This window comes from Opisthocomus hoazin, chromosome 1 (genome assembly GCF_030867145.1).
Source record: "Opisthocomus hoazin isolate bOpiHoa1 chromosome 1, bOpiHoa1.hap1, whole genome shotgun sequence".
Taxonomy (NCBI): domain Eukaryota; kingdom Metazoa; phylum Chordata; class Aves; order Opisthocomiformes; family Opisthocomidae; genus Opisthocomus; species Opisthocomus hoazin.
Window position 1 is genome coordinate 155,992,342 of NC_134414.1, and position 10,083 is coordinate 156,002,424.

The 10,083-nt window shown below is 49.0% G+C and overlaps 1 protein-coding gene across 2 annotated transcripts in view; it reads right to left on the reverse strand.

The window, feature by feature from the left end:
* Nucleotides 1–7,062, reverse strand: part of ARHGAP8 (Rho GTPase activating protein 8) — a 71,825-nt gene extending 64,763 nt beyond the window's left edge. For both annotated transcript variants that reach the window (XM_075442920.1, XM_075442900.1), the window contains exon 1: nucleotides 6,991–7,062. The gene's annotated coding sequence lies outside the window, so the exon portion shown is untranslated. The remainder of the gene's footprint in view (nucleotides 1–6,990) is intronic.
* Between the last annotated feature and the right edge of the window lie 3,021 nt (nucleotides 7,063–10,083).

Below are 10,083 nucleotides of genomic sequence, written 5' to 3' on the forward strand. Positions count from 1 at the left end.
TTATGCGCCTTCCAACAATACTCCCTGTGATAAGTTCAGTAAATATTTAATAAGCAGTATGTAGACATAAGAACACAGAGTTTGAGAAGAAAGAAAGGGGACAAGGCTACCATAAGTCAGCTGTGGAAAACAGCAGGGCCATACAGCAGAGGAGAACAACATACAAATCACTCATTAATGCAATGATCAGAAGTAAACAGGGTTGTCAAGTGAGGCTCTTCTCTAACTGCCACAATTCTAAATTTAACCTTTAAATAAATCCCTGTTTTTTCTTGAACAACCTTTATACCCTTTCCAAGGATGTGGACGCACAGCTTAACTCACCAACAATACTACAGAACACACTTGCTTTACCAACGCTGTTGGCAAGAAAAATGTTATTTCTCTGGACTGATTAATACACGTGCTGCCTTTGTCTTAGCTGCTGGCCATAATCAATCAACGCCATATGAAACAGTCAGAATGAGTATTACTAAGCCAGCTTTATTTTTTTTTGTTTGTTTGTTTAGAAGCAGCTTAGATGCCAAACTCCGGAAAGAATTCAGGGCTAGGATGAAGAAGCCTTCCATTCTCTCAGAGTCTATTAAAATTATACAGCACCCCCGTATAAAAAAGCCAAACAACAAAACCCAAAACAAACCAAACCCACAACCTTGCACACTGCTTACCAGAATAGTTTTCAGAACAGTGACACGTTCAAGCATAAGCTCTGAGAATCCCATCGATGCAATGAAGCACTTGACAGCATATTCTGCTTCCTTCTAAACATGGATTTTTACCCTTTTCTTCACATTTATTTACACATTCTGCACAAAGACCTGTAAGTCACTTGCCATGCCTCAGTGTAAAATGGATATACAGCCCTATTAGGCCCAGACTGAGGAAAGCATTTGGGTCAACCATAAACCACCACCTCACATGCACACTGAACAGCAGCAGTCCAACTACAATGAATTATGTGTTCAAGGTTTTCATGAATCAATGCCTCAAAGAAACGTTAGCCGCTTGATTAACCAGGAAGCAGTTCTGCCACTCTTCAGCTAATCAGATCTTGCCACTCTTAGCTCACGTTAAGATATATGTCACTTCCAAGTACTTTCAGAGGTACCAGGATTACAATGAAATTTGGTTCCACTCCCCCCGACGACAGCTGCTAGAACCAAGACCTTCTACTTGTACCCCTTCCCGCACCCACCTGGTAGTTACTCAGTGAGAATAAACGGGACTCATCGAGGAGAAGCGTACTGTTCAGTATCAGTGTCACAGCAGAGCTCTTTACGAGCTTCTGTTGAAAAGCGTCACACAGGAGTAAAGTATTCTTGCTTTCTCATCCAGCCTTTGGCATATGACTTCTAAGGATTCCCCTCTTCCTTTTTTCATAGATTTAGTCAGGCTTCTGCAGGCTTTCATGAGGCTTCTTAAAAATTAGTGTGAATTTTTCTCACCATCTGACTTCAAAATCCTGAGTAAGTTACCCAAGGACTGGTAAGGATCATTTGGCTCTCGAGCCAGTTCACTCACACTTCCTGTCTGCTGGGAACAGAAAGAGAGGGCAAGTGAAAAAGAAACTGAAAGGTGAATTTATAATAATCCCATTTATAACCATTGGACCCTACCAGGTTTATGGCTGGAACAAGAAGCTATTTTAACTAAAGGCATTTAATACTTAAAGTGACATTTCTATCAAAAAAATTTACCTATTGTTGGCACAATTAAGAGCAATGACAACTACAAGCAATTAAGGATAATATTTTTCCCCAGTTTACAATTTCTTTCTTTTAATTAGTACTTCTAATGGTTTCTAACTGGTACGATTCTATACGTGAGTATCTTCACAGACTTTTCAGTAAACAACTTTGCATCGGTCTTTTGCAGAAGGGAGAGAAACCTTTTTTAAGTGATAAAAAATAAGGGAAGAGAGAAGTTATCAGGTTGTCAGAGGAAATAAGAAATCACAGAATCCCAGCATGGCAGGGGTTGGAAGGGACCTCTGTGGTCACCCAGCCCAGCCCCCTGCCCAAGCAGGGTCACCCAGAGCAGGGGGCACAGCACCACGTCCAGGCGGGGCTGGAATATCTCCAGAGAAGGAGACTCCACAGCCTCCCTGGGCAGCCTGGGCCAGGGCTCCGGCACCCTCAGAGGGAAGAAGTTCTTCCTCATCTTCAGCTGGAGCTTCCTCTGCTTCAGTTTGTGCCCATTGCCCCTTGTCCTGTCACTGGGCACCACTGAAAAGAGTCTGGCCCCGTCCTCCTGACCCCCACCCTGCAGATATTTAGAGGCATTTCTAAGGTCCCCTCGCAGCCTTCTCTTCTCCAGGCTGAACAAGCCCAGCTCCCTCAGCCTCTCCTCGTAGGAGAGATGCTCCAGTCCCCTCCTCATCCTCACAGCCCTCCTCTGGACTCTCTCCAGTAGCTCCTCATCTTTCTTGAACTGGGGAGCCCAGAACTGGACACAGCACTCCAGATGAGGCCTCACCAGGGCAGAGCAGAGGGGGAGGAGAACCTCCCTCGACCTGCTGCCCACACTCCTCCTAATGCACCCCAGGATCCCATCGGCCTTCTTGGCACCCAGGGCACACTGCTGGCTCATGGTCACCCTGTCATCCATCAGGACACCCAGGTCCCTCTCCGCAGAGCTGCTCTCCAGCAGGTCCGCCCCAAGCCTGTACTGATGCATGGGGTTGTTCCTCCCCAGGTGCAGGACCCTGCATTTGCCTTTGTTGAACCTCATTAGGTTCCTCTGTGCCCAACTCTCCAGCCTGCCCAGGTCTCGCTGGATGGCAGCACAGCCTGACGGTGTGTCCACCACTCCTCCCAGTTTGGTGTCATCAGCAAACTTGCTGAGGGTACATTCTAACTCTTCATCCAGGTCGTTGATGAAGAAGTTAAACAAGACTGGGCCCAGTACTGACCCCTGAGGGACACCACTAGTCACAGGCCTCCAACCAGACTCAGCGCCGCTGACGACAACCCTCTGAGCTCTGCCATTCAGCCAGTTCTCAGTCCACCTCATCAACCACTCATCCAGCCCACGCTTCCTGAGCTTCCCTAGGAGGATGTTACGGGAGACAGTGTTGCAAGCCTTGCAGCTGGAATCCCGTGCTGAGTGCCTGTCATTGGACACCTAGCCCTTGATTCTCAGATGCACCTGCAGCCCCAGGTGTAGCAAATGGCAGCACTCACAGCATTCAAAATTTCTTACAAACACATGGTTTGACCCACGGCATCCCACATTTGCATGATTACAGGACTCTTTCTTACATATTTATCCACTCATGCTACTCGCTCCCCATCCGCAGTCACTGTTTGCATATGCCCTGAAAGTTGCTATCACCAAAGATCGCGCCTCCAAAAGACAGAGTGAGCCGGAGGAGGAGAAAAACTCTCAAAGGATATGGATTGCATCAATACCATATAAAGTGAATTCAGTAATGAAGAACGAAAGATTTGGTAAGCATGAAAAAGACTTCCAGTAGAAGCAGAGAAAAACAGTCATTGCTTCTTTAGTTTTTCTTCCCTCAAGTGCTCGTTTCTTATTATAAGTCACTGATTATATTTAGTTCTTTCAAAAATGCCTTGTATTTTACAACAAAAGAGCTTATTTTAGTTAGGGTCAGGGAAAATTTGATGGTTCAACTAAGCCACTCTACTATACTCATAATACTAACTGCCAATCTCTCATTTGATGCAAAGAAAGCTTTCTGGATAATTGACTCCTTGAAAAGGCACCAAGTTGTCAGTTTTTAAGTTGTCAGGCTTGAACGGTGTATACGTACAACAGAATTTGTGCCTTATGGCAGTAATATCCAGCTGTGTTGGTAAAATAAAAGTCTTTTGGCAATACTTTTACAATTACTCTGCACTTTCATTCCTTTTTAGTCTCTGCCATTGCCACTTCACATTTTCCCTTCATCAGTACTTTTATCCACATATCCTAAAAGTTTATTTTGTTGGTTTGGTGGGGGTGGTTTTTTGGGGCGGGCAGGAGGGTAGGTGTCAATTAAAGACAGTAAGATTTTACATTTTTTGAATTTCCAGGGTTTTTTTTCTGTATTTATTTTATCATTAAAACTTTGATACTGTCCACATGGCCTGTTTTTTCATGAAAAAAATGTGTGGGGGGTGTTTTGGATTTTTTTTTTTTAATATATAACATAAATCCTAAGTGGACCTCTTCGTTCCTGGATATGAAATAGCTGCTTCTTTTCTGCAGCTCAGCTGAGCCACTGAAGTGGGGGATGCACAGGAAAGCGGCCAGATACTACAATCATTTCTTATTTCCTCAAAAGCAAAGGGGGCCAACCCGTGTGACTCCAGCCTGGCGTGACTCACGAGTGGGTCACGCATGGTTCCCCCAGTCGCCTGTACCACTCGCCTGGCAGCGCGTCGTGTGGGTGTGGGGGTAGCAAGCAGCCTGAAACCCCAGCCGTGGGAAGCAGCAGGAGTTACTCGCACTAATGCTGGCTGGGGAGTCTCTCCCAGGCGGCCTTGGCTGCTCAACCCACTCCTGAGCAGCAGCCTGCCCGGATTCCCACCTCTGAGATACATCCTGCATCCACAGCAAGATCGTGGACTGTGGTTTATATCGTCTGCACGGTGACAGACCTTACCCTAGAGTTACAATGCTCTGTTAAGTCCCATTAAAAAAAAAAAAAAAGAAACATTTGTAAAATGAATTAAAAAATAAATTTTAAATAAAATGGGAGTTACAGTTTCAATAACACAATGCCTACTAAATAATGACTGTTCTGTTGTATCTGAATTTCAAAATTAAACCAATTCAGTCAGCACAGCATAAGCACAGCTATACTGTGCACAAACCCTTTACCCAAAGGACTGCTTTGACTCTGAACAATTTATCTGAAAACAAACCTGTTAAATTTAAAACTAATAAAAACCAATACCCACGTAAGCACGTAGAATACTCAGCTCAGCCACACAATGACTTCATGGGTCTATCCATATTCTTAAAAAAAAAAAAAGCTTAAGAGTTCATAGGGGAGTACAAAAAAACCCACACTTTTTACACGTTTCCCCAGTGGTATTATTACAAAACATTCATTCAGTTCAGAAGAACCTTAAAAATACAGTTTACATCTCTCCACGTTTATTTACTTTTTGAATTCCTGCTCTAACAATGAGGAAAACCACACAAGGAACTCAGTTTCATTTCACTTATTAAAGGTAATTCCACCTGGTATTACTGCATATTTTTGCTTGAAGACACGGGAATTAGCAACTTGTGTAAGAGCAACTTTAAAAAGGAATTTATTTGGTCACAGAAACTCCACTGCCCAACTTAGATCTATTCAGAGACCTCTCAGCAAACTGCCAGATTTGAGGCTGTAACAGCATGCTCTTTTAGGCAGCATACCAAGGGTCTGCAACAAGTCAGCGGCAAATATCGCACTTAGATGCCGAAACACCTCCCGAAAGCGGGGATCACCCCTCCTTGGCAGAGGCTTTGGTGCTGGAAACAAGGCTCCTACCTTCAGCGGCCCTGACTACCACTCCGTGACGAGCTTCATCCCTGCATCCAGCCACCGAGGTTGGACTGGCAGAAGTAAAAGGCCAGGTGAAAAGAGTTCAGCAATCACTCAGCTGACTGCACCGCACCCAGACACAACCCCCCAGGAAGGTCATCGACACCACACAGAGCATCCAGGCCAGGGAACTCCTGGCCACGCACTCCGTCACCCTTGCGGGAAGGGCAAAGGCATCTAACCAGGGACAGGCCTTTCCCTTCGACTTCAGGGGAGCTCCTTGCCTGCTGTTCAAACCTGGGAAGAGAGGCTTCACCTCTTCTGTCAGCCCTAGAGGTTCTCAGACTTCTGGTGGGGGACTTCTACCAGGGTGCGTTTGGAAGGGGGCTGGACAGGAGGAATTGCAGGAATGCGAATGGCAGCGAACGAGAGGAACCGGTTCCCGTCGGTGTTCCCAGCAGTTAAATCGGCCTTAACTAAACCCCGTGCCACCTTCTGCCTGGAAATCCTACTGCAAACCAACGAGGTCATCGCTCGGACATCTCGAGAGGTCAGAATTAAAGTTTCACATGCCACGCTGAGCCAGCCCCTTACGCACAGGCACGCCAATAAAGATTTTAACTATATGCCAGATATACCAGGCAACACGTATAGAAAGAGTGCTGAAAAGAGCACTACCTACACACATCTACTGTATGGGGGTGAAGAGGAACTCATTTTCAAAGGACTGGTAACAAAGGGGAGGAAAGAAAACCCTAGAAGCACAGCATATCGATATATAGATAGTCTTCAAGTGGTCATTTATGGCTCCTGGTGTTAAAACTCAACACACACCACTTGCATCACACCCAGACAACCACATGACGCTCACTGGAAGCTTCACCCCGTTACTGGAAGCTTCACCCCGTTTCTTCTGCTTCCTGCCGGGCTTCGCGTTGATCCGCGCCCCAGCTCTGGAGCGGGACTCGCACCCAGAGCCCTTCTGCCCTGCGAATCCTCCCCTCGAGGGCAGCGGGGATGGCCGCCAGAGAGCAAACCCACCCACCCGCCAAACCCAGCAGCTTCCACGCATTCCCCACGCGCAGAACCCCACCCGGGCGAGTCGCATCCTCGCGTACACAACCACCCGGCTCAGCTCTCGGCCCGGGCTGTAAGCACCAGCGTAACCGGCTGCAGCGTGAGCCCGTCCCTCGTCGTGACCTCTGAGTCACGTTATTGCAAGGAAACGGTAAAAATGAAAGCGAACCACAGCAAGGGCGGCTTCCACCCCAACGGCAGCGCGACCAGCGCTCGGCCCGACCCGCACGGCCCCAGCGGGCTCCGGGGGGGGGACCCCGGGGGTCCCGCCCGCCACCCCCCAGCCCCCTCCCCCGGCAGTGAGCTTCGCGCCCACCTCACCCCAGGGAAACCTCGGCCGCCTTCGCCTCCCCTCAGCGGGGGAAACCGCCCCGAGGAGAAGGAGCCGGGGCGGAGCGGGTCCCCGGGGGCGAGAGGCCGGCCTCACGTACCTGGCTGCGGCGGGGGCTGGCGGGCAGCACAGGTGCTTCTCCCGGCCGGGACGGGGCGGGCGGGCCGCGGCGGCACCGCCCCGGGGCCGGCCTCACCTGCGGGCGGGCGGAGGAGGAGGGGCGAGGCCGCTCCTGAGGGGAGGCGCGCGCGGCCGGCCCGCCGCCCTGCTCCCGCCGCCCTGCTCCCTCAGGGCCGTGCGGTCTCGCTGGGCGGGAAACCGCTGTCTTGTTTGGGGGAATAAACTGGATACCAAGGTATGGAGCATGGCCGCCTGAGCACGGCGGGGAGGAAGGAGCGTGTGGGCAGAGAGCGCCGGGGGGACACCCGCTCCGTCACCGGGTTGGGGTCTGTGGTTGATGTGGCGCGGAGAAGAGGGGTCGGACGGGCCCTTCCCACGCGTGCTGGTGGGCTCTGCGTGGCCAGCGTTTGGTGGCATCGCTCCGTCTGCCCGGGCAGGCAATATTTGCCCAGTGCAGCTTTCTGGTCTGTATGACTGACATCTATCCTTTTCGTGTACCTTGTGACACCTGGCTCCTCTAGGTCTACCCGCGTCCCCATGCAGTTAGGAGACGTCCAAAGCACCACCAGCTTCCTGACAAAAGACTCCAGGTTGACCTTTTCTCCCACAATTTCACAGAATCCCAGAATGTTTGGGGTTGGCAGGGACCTCTGTGGGTCCCCCAGCCCAACCCCCTGCCCAAGCAGGGTCACCCAGAGCAGGGGGCACAGCACCGCGTCCAGGCGGGGCTGGAATATCTCCAGAGAAGGAGACTCCACAGCCTCCCTGGGCAGCCTGGGCCAGGGCTCTGTCACCCTCAGAGGGAAGAAGTTCTTCCTCGGGTTCAGCTGGAGCTTCCTCTGCTTCAGTTTGTGCCCGTTGCCCCTTGTCCTGTCGCTGGGCACCACTGGAAAGAGTCTGGCCCCATCCTCCTGACCCCCACCCTGCAGATATTTATACGCACTTATTAGGTCCCCTCTCAGCCTTCTCTTCTCCAGGCTGAACAAGCCCAGCTCCCTCAGCCTCTCCTCGTAGCAGAGATGCTCCAGTCCCCTCCTCATCCTCATAGCCCTCCGCTGGACTCTGTCCAGTAGCTCCTCATCTTTCTTGAACTGGGGAGCCCAGAACTGGACACAGCACTCCAGCTGTGGCCTCACTAGGGCAGAGCAGAGGGGCAGGAGAACCTCCCTCGCCCTGCTGGCCACACTCCTCCTAATGCATCCCAGGATCCCGTTAGCTTTCTTGGCAGCCAGGGCACGCTGCTGATTTCCCCAGGATCCTGACGTTTTCTTCGTACTCCCTAAAACTCATGCTAGGAAGTCATCATTGTCAGTACAGGAGAAGGAAGTAAGCTGAGATGAATCAGTCAAAGGGGAAAAAACCCCGACGTAAATGCAATTGGAGGCACAAGGACACCGCCTCACCACATCACAGTTGCCAGACGCTTCCACTGCTCCAGGAAAGTCCTGCCAGCCTCACCTTCCGTGGCTGCTGCTGGTGGCCACTGTCAGAAAGGGGAGGCGTGGGGTGCGGGGTCTGACCTGGTACGACCGCCCTTACTGCCTTGGCTGCGTGGTGTGCCCCTTGCGCCGCCTTCGCCAAACAGAAATCGGCTCCCCGTGGGCTCACTCCTGCTTCTGAGCGATTAGTTCATGCAGTATCTTTTCTTTCTTCTCTCCGTCTGGAGAAGCCCCGTCCTCACTGCACTTTACTCAGATTAATAGGAATTTCTGCTAAATGCACAACTTAGTATTTCTGCTATCCAATTGCATGTCATTCCTCTTTTTCCCGTCTGCAGACTCATCCAGTTCTTTCCACAGGGTATTCCAATCCTTTTCTGTTTTAACGGCAGGTCTTGGGTTGATGTCATCAGCAAATTTCATTAGCACACTCATGTTTTTTGTGCCAAGGTCACTAATAAAATTTTAACTAAGATTAGTTCTGAGATCAGTCCCTATGGAACTGCATGAGTAGCCTCCTTCCATCTAGAGTTTCCCTTTCAGCACACGCTATTGTCCTTACTTTTCATTTCTTACATTCATTCGCATCTCTCCATCTTAATTAATATTTTCTCGCATGGCATCCTTTCAAATGTTTTATTCAAGTCCAGATAGATTTGATCTACCGTATTTGCATTGTTTGAGAAAATGATTTATCAGACAAAGATACTGGCTTCGTCTGGTATGTTCTGTCTTTGGTGAAGTCCTGCCGCATTTTAACTACTTTTTCATATACCTCCACATCTTTAATTACTTTTTCCTTCAGCGCTTGTTCTAAAGCTTTGTGTACTAATGAGGTCAGATAAAAGACCCTGTCCCTTTTCTCCCCAAGTACAAGTCCCACACAAAAGTCTCTAGACTTTCCAGTGTGTTTCCTGGGCTGCTGTGGCTACTAGGTCTGACCTGAAATTCAGGCACAGCGTGCCAGGGATTGATTTTAGGCTAACCCCTCAGGCTGAAAAAGCCAAATGTGGTATTTTTTTATTTCAAAGCCTGTCTCACAGGTTTTTTTCTGCAAAACCATGCATTCAGATTGCCTAGTTCCTGGATTTATTTATAGCCTTTGAGATTTTATGTATGCAACCTGAATGCTCTGGCATTGCTTTGCATATACTTATTTTCTGTTTCAAATACATTTATTTATGTTTGTATTTTTACTGTATGAACATTTTGTCTGCAACACCAAAAAAACAGTTGAAGAACAGTGCTTCTACCTTCCTTCTTATGAACACATCCAGTCAATGGATTTAGAATAAATCTTAGTATTTTAAAACAAAATCATTTTGCTTGTCTTCAGTTCCAGCCAAATGCCACCTCAAAATGAGATGTCGAAACGAAGCTTATGGGTAAATGAAGTGTTAAGTTTCTCCTGCAGAACCCAGAGTGAGCTTTTTGTTTAGTGTTAGTTTGATCTGAACAGAGATCTCTTTCAATGGGCCCTATTTATTAACACATGGCCCCGTGACTGGTGTCACCGTCACAGCTTTGGGGTTTTTTGACAATGGGATGGCCCACAGGGCACCAGGCTTGCTGGCATCAAACGGGAGCCACATTTCTCAAAGGCAACAGAGGGTCTTTGCTCAGGGGCTTGTGGG